The sequence below is a fragment of the Castor canadensis genome, chromosome 2 (assembly GCF_047511655.1).
Source record: "Castor canadensis chromosome 2, mCasCan1.hap1v2, whole genome shotgun sequence".
Lineage (NCBI taxonomy): Eukaryota > Metazoa > Chordata > Mammalia > Rodentia > Castoridae > Castor > Castor canadensis.
In genome coordinates, this window is record NC_133387.1 from 91,947,242 (window position 1) to 91,958,910 (window position 11,669).

Consider the following 11,669-nt stretch of genomic DNA (forward strand, 5'->3'; position numbering starts at 1 on the left):
CTAAGAACTTCTGCTCATTGAGACAACATAAAAAATTGAAAAGATAGGCACAGTTTGATTTGTATCACATGTAATTGACAAAATATCAATATCCAGAACAAAAGGATACCTATGACTTGATCCCAATAAAAATGAGCAAAAGACCTTAGTGGTATTTGACACATATTCTTCAGGAGGAAACAGGAAAGGATACTAAGTGTGCTCAGTGTCATTGGTAGACAAGTCACGTGAGTTAAAATCACAATGATACACCATTTCACAACCACCACATTGATGAAGTACCAAACGTACGAGAAGGATAGAAAGCCATGAACGGGGGTGTAAATGCACTAGGGTGTAAGATGCAGCCACTTTGTAAGACAATTTCCAAACAGTTGAAAATGTATAACCCCACAATCCAGAAGGTCCATGCCTAAGAACATATCCCAAATTTTGCTACATATAATCATTTGGTATGTTTTCAGAAATCTTGATGCCCAGGCTGCACCTAGACAAATTAAATAAGAATCTCTGGGCTAAGGCCAGGGCATCAATATTGCTTAATACATCTAGGTGAATCCAAAACACAGCCAATCTTTCTAACCAGCACAGCCTCTGACCATGGCCTTTGGCCTCTCTTTAATGAAGGCTGTAGTGAGAGTGCTCAGAATTAATAGGACATCCAGCAGGCCGGAAGCATGTTGAATAAAATCCCACACACATTTCCAGTCCTTTTCACAATGGAAGGCTATTCTTTTGACACATAAAAAAAGAAAGTTCTCCAGCAGCCCTTTAACCCAAAGCACAGTCATAGTCTGCTTTCCACGCACCAGTTGTGTAGCAGTCCTCTGTATTTACACAAACCAAGAAATGACCCATTAGACTGTCCCTTCAAAGACTGGGGGAGTCAAGCAGGACTCCCTGGAGAGATGTTGCTTTAGTGAGAAGTCGAAACTGGATACTTCCAGGCATTTGTAGCTGATGTCCCTTTTTTGACATACCTAGCCACAGGGTGACTACTCTAACAGTGCAAATCTACAACAAATAGGAGCTTCTTATTACTTTGTAATAGTTGCTATAAAATTTTTTCATTGACTTTGAAATACAGTTGCATTGCCAGGGATATTTTCAACCTAACATTTGTGAATGGAAAAAAAAAGAAGAACTGTTTGATTTTTAAATATCATTTTTGAATTAAGTGGCTTTAAATTTTTTATTATGTCCCTTGGGATCAATGATTTTCACCAGCTATCAGGAATTTAAAGAGACCATCATTTAAAATCTTGACCAGAAATGGCATGTAATCATTTCATGAATAAAAACTGATTTTTTTTTTTTTTGGCCAGGCACAATGGCTCAAACCCATAATCCTAGCTACCCAGGAGAAAGAAACACTAGGATCATGGTTCGAGGCCAGCCCTGGCAAAAAGTTCACAAAACCCGATCTTGTTCAATAAAAAGCTGGGTATGGTGGCATGGGCCTATCATTCAAACTACATGGGAAACAGAAATAGGAGGTTTGTGATTCAGGTAGACCTGGGAATAAAGCAAGACCTTATCTCAATAATAACCAAAGCAAAAAGGGCTGGGGTATGACTTAAGTGGTAGAGTGCCTGCCTAGCAAGCTCAAGAGCATAAGTTCAATCCTCCATACCACAAAAAGAAAGAACTGGTTATTTCTTATTTAAAAAATTTGAAAGGTTCTATATGGGTGTTTTATAGAAATTAATTTGCTTAATATAATTATGTAATATAAAAATTCTTACAAGACCCATGGAAATGTTTCCAAAATTCCCTCCAATTTACCACTGTGTGCTAACCAAACATCATTATTTTCTACATGTCTGGTGGGTCTGGATACATAGCCTTTAATAAAAACGTTGCATGGAGCACGTGCAAGAATGTTTACAGAAGCATCATCCTTAATAGCACACACCCTAGAAACCACCCGGAAGTCCATCCCCCAGAGAATGGTAATGTGCTCATTCAATGGAAGAGAATGCCCCAGAGGAAACCAGTGAACTGAATGGACATGCAGCATAAGTCAATCTCAAAAGCTTCATATGAAGCAGCGAGAAAAAGCAAGCCACTGAAGAAAACATACAAAAAATATGCAAACCCAAACAATAACTTTGGAGACCAGGAGATTTGTGATCTTTTTAAGGGAATATAAAGTCATTCGTTCATTCAACTATGCTCAGACCTCAGGGACTTTGCACTTGCTGTTTTCTTATACCTGGAAGACTCTTGCCCCAGAGTTATTTGTTGCCCTCTTCACTACAATTCACTCTCTGTTCAAATGCTACCTTATCTGTGAGGTCTTCCTAGACCGGCTGATATAAAATTGTAGCAGAAAACATGCAGGGGGTACACACACATAACTTAGACACATATTCTCCCTTACCTATCTCCTTATTCAACTATTCTTCATAGAATTTAATACCTGACATGTGTTTAGTGTTTACTCTCTGTTCCTCCCACTCAAAAGGCAGCAACTTATTTTGCTCACTGCTCTCTTTAGTGCCTAGAACAGGGTGTGGCACACAAACAATCAGAAAACATCTATGGACAAGTATTAAATACTTACATCGTTCTACTCTACCAGATTCCAGTGCAGATGGAACAAAGTTAAAAGTCATCCGTGGGGATGTGTTAAAATGGAATTTCATTTTGCTGTCATTATATTTTATTTTGTTCTCAAACCCCAATTTTCACTGGTTGACAAAATCTAAATCTAAATCTAAATCTTTCAAGGTTCCCTTGTGTCTTTGGCCTCTGACCCTCTTTTGGGTAAACAGTAATAGCATTTTGCCCCACTCACCACCTGGCCCCCTTTCCTTCTGCTCTCTTTGGAGGTGAGCTTAGTTCCTGGGATGTGTGTTTCATCTCTCTTGGGGAAGGAGCTTTCCATGCAGTGTGAGGGGTCCTCATCACCTAATCTATATAGCTCTGTCTGTGCCAGAGTTACATCTTTATACATCAGCATCTCTCCACACAGCAGCCACTGCTGAAATATTCTAATTTCATTCTCATTTTCTGCTCACTGAAGCTACCTACATCATTATTTTTGTTCTTATTGCAAAACAGGTGCACCAGCTGAGAGTTCCTTCTAGGGGTTCAGGTAATTTTCAGATGATTTCCTGTGCCACACTAGAATTCAAGGAGATCCAGAAAGAGGAGTGAAAAGTTTTTCTCTTCACAACTGCATTGCTTCTATACCACCCACCTCCATTTTTGTCTCTGGATCCACTGCCTTTTTAGGCTACCCCCTGATGGAAGATGTTCTGTGTGCTCCCAGATTCATAGGGAGTTTTTCTTCTCAAACCCAGGACTCAGACTAGAGGTAAAGGGAACCTGTCCACTTTTCAGGTAGCCCCTGATATCTCAGAATTTGTGTCCTTCTTGAGAATCCTGTTCTAGCAGTGAATTAAACTTGATTTCGTGTTCCATGAGCTCTTCTACCCAGAATTCTTCCCTTTCTCTAAATATTCAAAAATACTTTTTAAAAATCCTGGCTCTGTCCCTATTACCAGAGGTTTTCAAAATAGTTGACTTTATTTGGAAACTCAATTGTTTCTAAATCCCATCTCCCAGAGCAATGGATGACCCAAGGGTATAGGGCTGAAGAAAACAAACAAATGGCAGGAGGGGGAGTGGGACAGACAAACATCTGCTGTTTCCTGGGATAAGATTCCAAACAGAATTTTCCTCCAAAACAGAACCCAAGGTACTATCTAGAGCTTCAGAATGGCTTTACACATTTACATATTGTTCTACTTCTTTAATGCTTTGGAAAATCACTGTATCTGTGTGTGTGCGTGCATGCGTGTTTATGTATGTGTGCATGTGTGTGTGTTCTCTCTCTCTCTCTCTCTCTCTCTCTATATATATATATATATATATATATATACACACACACACACATATATATATGGATTCTTCACCACAGGCATCTCACTCTTTGTTTTGACAATGCTTGAAGGGAATATTTTGACCATGCATTACCCTGACTTGTTCAACATATTATCCTGAAGACAATGACCCTATTTACAAAAGAAGGTTATCTTATTAAGAATATCAGTTATTATTCCAAGCTATCTAATAGCTCTGAGAACTATCATGGAGTGGAGAAATGGGCAGGAAGTTCAGACTTCAACTCCTCCTGGATGAGCTGATCATCTTCTGGGTCTTTACATCTGCTTCTCTCATGACTGCTAGCTGGTTGGTCAGTAGGAGTGCCTGACATCCCTCTGTCGACTTTAACAAGTTGCCCATACGTCTCCAGGTATGGCAATGGACCAAAAGCATCAGCATCACCTACGATGCTAGAAATGGGAAAGTTTGGACCCCTCCCCAGACACACTGTGTCTGTGTTTTATCAAGATCCCAATGTCATTTGTAGGCATATTAAAATTGAAAAATCACTGTCACAGGCTTAGGACTTCCAAACATGACTGAGTCTTGGCCTCACCCCCAAAAGATATCAGTTCAGATCAGACTAAGGCCTGAGTTCCTATCTATATGTGATTCTGATTTAATTGGCCTATAAATGAGCATGTGGGGGTGACATTTCTCAGTACAAAACAATGCCCACTCTAAGGTGACAGAACAGTTGTGCCTCTGAGTCTGGACTGACACTGCATCAGTAACTCAGAGAGATGACTGATGGGAAAGAACAACACAGTGCAAACACTAGCCCAAAACACCTGTAAATCCCACCAGCCCTATTGCCAGGTCCAATGATTGCATTTGCAATTACAACACACACACCTGCTCCATCCATCACATCCCCCAAATTGTCCTTTTGTGACTTATTTTTATGCATGAAACATTCTTTGCTATCTATTCTAAACTAATTACACCTGAATTACAACTTTCCCTGGGTTAGTACAATGGGGATGGACTGGAAGGGTGGGTGTGAATACTCTCAGACCAACTTCGGTCGCCCCAACCCCTGTTGGGATACTCTCACTTAGGTCAGGAGAATGTTCTCTGCAACTAGATTAGTTGGATCGAAGTACTGACTGCCTACATCACTAAGTGACACCATGCAAGTCATTTTAACTCTGTGCCTGAATTTCCTCATTTTTAATATGGAGATGATCATAATTACATCAACCTCTTACAGTGAGTTAGAATTCTAAGAAGTTGTGGGGCTGGAGAGGGGTGTAACTCAAGTAGCACAGCATTTGCCTAGCAAGTATAAGGCCCTGGTTCAATCCCCAGTAATGCAAAAATTAAAAAAAGAATTATATGAATTTATATATACAATACTATATATATACGTATACATATATACATATATATATGATACTTAGAAACATGGCTGATACATAATAAATATTCAATGAATTATTACTGTTATTGCATTTTATTATAATTTATTATATTTGTGTCATTATAATGATTATCATTCATTTATTTCTGAATGAATATTTTTAGCTGTGAGAACTTCAGAAAACTTAGTCTACCTAAGCCTTGGTTTCCACTTCAGTAAAAAGAGGGTAAGAGCAGCACTTACATCACAGCACAGTAAGAGTAAGATAAGATTTTTAAAAACACTGAATGGAGGACCTGGCATATAGGGGCCTAACATATGTGTATATGTTAGGGGTTTTCTCTTCTTGTGTTAAAAATAGTCAGTGCAACTAAGTAAGATGTGTCGTTTTTACCTACTCATAGATAACTTGACTCACCATCCTGAGGATTTTTCAGGATGCAGGTGTAATGCCCCCCTCGGTGATATCTCCTTATTCTCCCCTGTGGGCCCCATAACTCTATTACCACCTTCCCTAAAGCACTTGCCTCATTGGGTCACAGTGTACCTGCTTGTATGTACATCTCTCAACTGGCCTGTGCCTTGCTTGGAGGCAAGTGTCGTATTTTATTTATATCTATGTCCTAGACCCCAAGCAGGGTCTGACACAGAGCAGACAGTTGCATGGACGGCTGGATGAATTGGTAGGTGGGTGGGAGGGAGAGTGGATGGATGAATCCCTAGAGGAATCCCATAATACTCTTGCCGAGGACAGATGTAGAAACCTGGAGACAGCTATTTCCCATTTAACTCCTGTGGTTTCACAGTTACGTTGGATGACTTGAGCTGCACATTACTGGGTAAATGGTGCATTACTCCATTACAGAGTGAATAATGAACCCTTTCCTACTTGGCACATGGACAGCATGTAGACAGAAGTGCTTACAGTTTTGGAAGCTTCAACTCCATAACTGAAGAGAACATATGTATTCAGATTACTCTGAGTGTATGCAAATGCTTAAAATGATATCCTAAATCCTGCCAGACCAGACCCCAGACTCTATCCTAACTTCTTTTTTCCCCTACCCCTTCACTTCTTCCTGAGAACTGAGCAACCCAAGGATGGTCTGTCTCTTCTCTGCACACCCTCAGAACTCTGCTATATTTTAGTCTTTGCATGGTTATTTTCCACCATGGATAAGGAAAATGAAGATTAGAGAGATTAAGTACTTTATCCAAACTCACACAGCTAAGTAGAAGAACCAGGAATTGAGCCTGGTTCTGTCTACTCGAGAGTAAATGCTCTGAGCACTTTGTAAATAGAGGCAATGTCAACTTATTTTAGAGTATACGTCAACATGCTCAGAAAGTACACTGATACCAGCAATTAAGAAACGAATGAGTAATTACCACAAATCATTATTATAGCTATAGTAATTTTAGTTTTCAGTTGATTATCATGGGAGTATAGTATGTACGTATGTGTGTGTGTGTATATGCACACATACAGATATAGATGTAGATATAGTCAAGTTTATAGTCTGTATTTTCTTAGGCTAGAGTAAAGGGAGTTAAAGCAGGGTCACATTAACAGTAATAGTTATTCTTTTTTTTTCTATGACTTTAATTTTTTTTCATTTATTCATATGTGCAATGTTTGGGTCTTTTCTTCCCCCTACCCCCCGCCCCCTCCCTGTCTTCCCCCCTTCCTCTCCCCCCGCCCCACCCTCTGGCTTCCAGGCAGAATCTATTCTGCCCTTATCTCTAATTTTATTGAAGACAGTATAAACAATAATAAGAATGACAAAGCATTTTTGCTAGTTGAGATAAGGATAGCTATACAGGGAGTTTCTTAGCACTGCTTTCATGTACAAATGTGTTACATCCTAAGTTGATTCATCTCTAACTGATCTTTACACTGGTTCCTGATCCCCTTCTCCTATTGGCCTCTGTCACTTTAAAGTTTCTGCATTAGTTCCTCTGCATTAAGGACATCAAATGCTATCATGTTTTTAGGGTTTCTTACCTATCCTCATACCTCCCTTGTATGTTCTCACTTTATCATATGACCAAAGTCCAATCACCTTGCTGTATTTGCCCTTGATCTAAAGTCCACATATGAGGGAAAATATTTGATTATTGGTCTTCTGAGCCTGGCTAACCTCACTCAGAATGATGTTCTCCAGTTCCATCCATTTACTTGCGAATGATAAGATTTCATTCTTCTTCATGGATGAGTAAAATTCCATTGCGTATAAATACCACATTTTCTTAATCCATTCATCCATAATGGTGCAACTTGGCTGTTTCCATAACTTAGCCACTGTGAATAGTGCTGCAATAAACATGGGTGTGCAACTGCCTCTGGAGTAACCTGTGTCACATTCCTTTGGGTATATCCCCAAGGGTGGGATTGCTGGATCATATGGCAGATCTATGTTTAGACTTTTAAGAAGTCTCCAAATTTTTTACCAAAGTGGTTGTACTAGTTTGCATTCCCACCAGCATGAGGGTTCCTTTTTCCCTACATCCTCACCAACACCTGTTGTTGGTGGTGTTTCTAATGATGGCTATTCTAACAAGGGTGAGGTGAGAGGATTTTGATTTGCATTTGCATTTCCTTTATGGCTAGACATGGTGAGCAATTTTTCATGTGATTTTTGGCCATTTGAATTTCTTCTTTTGAGAAAGTTCTGTTTAGTTCAGTTGACCATTTCTTTATTGGTTCATTGATTTTGGGAGAGTTTAGTGTTTTGAGTTCCCTGTATATTCTGGTTATCGGTCCTTTGTCTGATGTGTGGCTGGCAAATATTTTCTCCCATCCTGTGGGTGGTCTCTTCAGTTTAGAGACCATTTCTTTTGTTGAGCAGAAGCTTTTTAGTCTTATGAAGTCCCATTTGCCCATCCTTTCTCTTAGTTGCTGAGCTGCTGGGGTTCCATTGAGGAAGTCCTTGCCTCTATCTATTATTTCCAAAGTGGCATTTGATTTTTTTGAGGCTATTGTAAATGGAATTGTTTTCATATATTCTTTCTCAGCTTGTTCATTATTAGTGTATAGAAAAGCTAATGATTTTTGTATGTTGATTTTATATCCTGCCGCCTTGCTGTAGTTGTTTATGGTATCTAGGTGTTTTTGGGTAGAGTTTTTTGGGTCTTTAAGGTATAGGATTATATCATCCACAAATAGGGATATTTTGACAGTTTCTTTGCCTATTTGTATTCCTTTTATTCCTTCTTCTTGTCTAATTGCTCTGGCTAGGAATTCCAGTACCATGTTGACTAAGAGTGGGGATAGTGGGCATCCTTGTCTCATTCCTGATTTTAGGAGAAATGGTTTCAGCTTTTCACCATTAAGTATGATGTTGGCTGTAGGTTTGTCTTATGTAGCTTTTATTATGTTGAGGTACATTCCTTCTATTCCTACTTTTCTTAGAGCTTTTATCATGAAGTGGTGTTGGATCTTGTTTAAGGCTTTTTCTGTAACTATTGAGATGATCAAGTGGTTTTTGTCTTTGCTTCTGTTAATGTGCTGCATTACATTTATAGATTTGCATATGTTGAACCACCCCTGCATCCCTGGGATGAAGCCAACTTGGTCATGGTGAATGATCTTTCTGATGTGTTGTTGGATTCGGTTTGCCATTATTTTATTGAGGATTTTTGCATCAATATTCATTAAGGAAATTGGCCTGTAGTTTTCCTTTTTGGAGGTGTCTTTGCCTGGTTTTGGGATGGAGTAATATTGGCTTCATAAAATAAGTCAGGCAGTGTTCCTTCCCTTTCTATTTCATGGAACAATTTAAGGAGGGTTGGTATTAGTTCTTCTTTAAATGTCTGATACAATTCATCAGAGAATCCATCAGGTCCTGGACTTTTCTTTTTGGGGAGACTCTTGATTGCTGCTTCAATTTCATTTTATGTTACAGATCTATTCAGGTGATTAATTTCCTCTTGGTTCAGTTATGGATGGTCATAAGTATCTAGAAATCTGTCCATTTCTTCAAGATTTTCAAATTTATTAAATTATAGGTTCTCAAAGTAGTCTCTGATGATTTCCTGGATTTCTGTGGTGTTTGTTGTTATCTCCCTTGTTGCATTTCTGGTTTTACTGATTTGGGTTTTTCCTCTCTCATTTTAGTCAGGTTTGCCATAGTTATTCTTTTATTAGTTCTTTTTCCCCCTTTCAGCCTCCTTTGAGTCTGTTTGCTTCAAGGCACCCTTTGGAATGTCACACTTGTTGAGAAGGTGTTGGCAACTAATGCACAACGTGAAGAGTCTGTGTCTTGTGTACCTCAGATGAGACTTACTAAGGTCACTTCCACTGTCACCTAGTATGACAATGTTGTGTTCTCTTAATTCACCAGCAATAACTTATAGTCCAAGTATAAAACAACAGCATGCCCATGTCCTTTTATACTTCCCAGCACCTTAAACTCCAAAGAAGTTTTAGATTGTCCCAATGTCACTGAAGATAAACCAAAGCCAGCTCCTCCAGTTGGTACCTAGAGATCTAACCACTAGAAAACTTGCCAGTCCCCAGTAAAGATTCTCTACCTTCCCTAGTACACACTGTCCTCCCTGAGTTTTAGAAACCAGGCTTGAAGCCCTCTTGGATTTAGGCATTCTCTGTAAATTTCTTAAGGTAATATTGCAAGCTTGTACTTTTATAGGTCTTTCCCAAATAAACAGTAGCCTCCTTGTACTTTGTTGGTAACCTTGGAGACAGGCAAGACTGGTATTACTAACTGCCTCAATCTGTAGATAAGGAACACAGGCAGGCATAAGGGAAATACAGACAAAACATGATTCCCTGAAGAAAGACCAGGCTCTGACCTTGTTTAGCATAGGTAGAGACACCTGAATAGCCACTGAAATTATGGTTTTCAACCTCAATTGCACAAAAGTCCCTTACCCATTAGCTTGATTGGGGAAAAATGTTCCTTTTCTAATTTTAAGACAAAGAAGAAATGAAATGCTTCTAAACACTGTATTCCTGAGGGCTTAGGAATCAATATGTAGAATTAGACTATGATGAAGACAACAGAATGAGGTCACTAAGAGTAGTTTTGAACAATGTTTAAAATAAGGAGAGATTTCCATCTATCCTTAAATCATAAGTCATATGACCCATCAGCACTCCCCAGAATCTTGTGATTTTGTTGGTTGTTTTATTTATTTGTTTGTTTATATTTAAATTCCCAATGTAACCAGAATGACCTGGATTAACATATTCCAAACAAGGCTCAACTCTTAAAAACTGGAGTTGCTTATTTGACCACATAAGTTTAGGAAATTTGAATGAAGGAACATTAAACAGATTTTGTTTTATTTTGTTTGTGGTATCTCTCCAGTTTTTTCTTTTAAGCAGTATGAATATCTATAAATAAATTCTCTGTTTTCTCAGATTATTTTTCTCACAAGATTCCCTTTTCTAGAATCTTATGAACCAATTTTATAAAAATTGGAAAACATTGCCCTTGACTCAATGTGTGGGTGTTTCTATAAAAATGATATGCATTTGATTTCCAAATTTTTAAAGGCAGTCCTTTAAACAAAGGTTGAGAATAATTCTATCAGGAATTATTTCAAAGTTTCCCTTGAAAATTTCATTGTGCAACAAAATGCAAATTCTCTCCACCCTCTAAGGCAAGGGAAGAGAGAAATGAGAAATAGTAACCCATCATGGAAGGCCACTCCCAGTTCATGGGGAAAGTTAGGCAGGTGGAGAAAGGGCTGCATTGAGCTCTGAGAGTGATGGACTTTAACCAAGGTGGCCTCCATTTCTCTAGTGTGGCCTTTTTACCCAGAGACCAATTTCTATCCTAAGCAACACTTCCTTTTGGCCCTGCCAAAGAGTAACAGGGCATTCTCTCCCAGGCAAATCTTCAGAAGAAGTAGTAGAGAATTTGCCCATGGGTTTGATGCAGAAGAATTCCCAGGAGCCAAATTAATTCAGCTCATATTTCAAGTCCCTGGCCATTATGGCCTCAAGGCTCTGTGTTCATTTTTCTGGTCAGACCAAGTTGTGAGTTGAATTGTATTCCTCACTCCAAATTCATATCTTGACACCCTAACCCCCAATGTGACTGTATTTGGAGATACAGCCTTTAAACAGCTGATTTGGGTTGAATGAGTTCATAAGAATGGGGGTTTTAATCCTGTAGGAATGATGTCCTTTTAAGAAGAGAAGGAAATGCCAGAGAACTAATTCACTCCATATGTGTGTATGGACATGCATGCAGAGGAAGGTCTATTTGAGAGAGAAAGCAGCCATCTACAGCCTCAGAAGAAGCCACACCTTTTGAAAGATTGATCTTCAACTTCCAGCCTCCAGAAACGTGAGAGGTCTCAAGACTTTTTTGAGCCTCCTTGTAGTATTATTTTGTCAGGGCAGCCCAAACTGACTAAGGCAGTCCATAAAGACATTAACAGG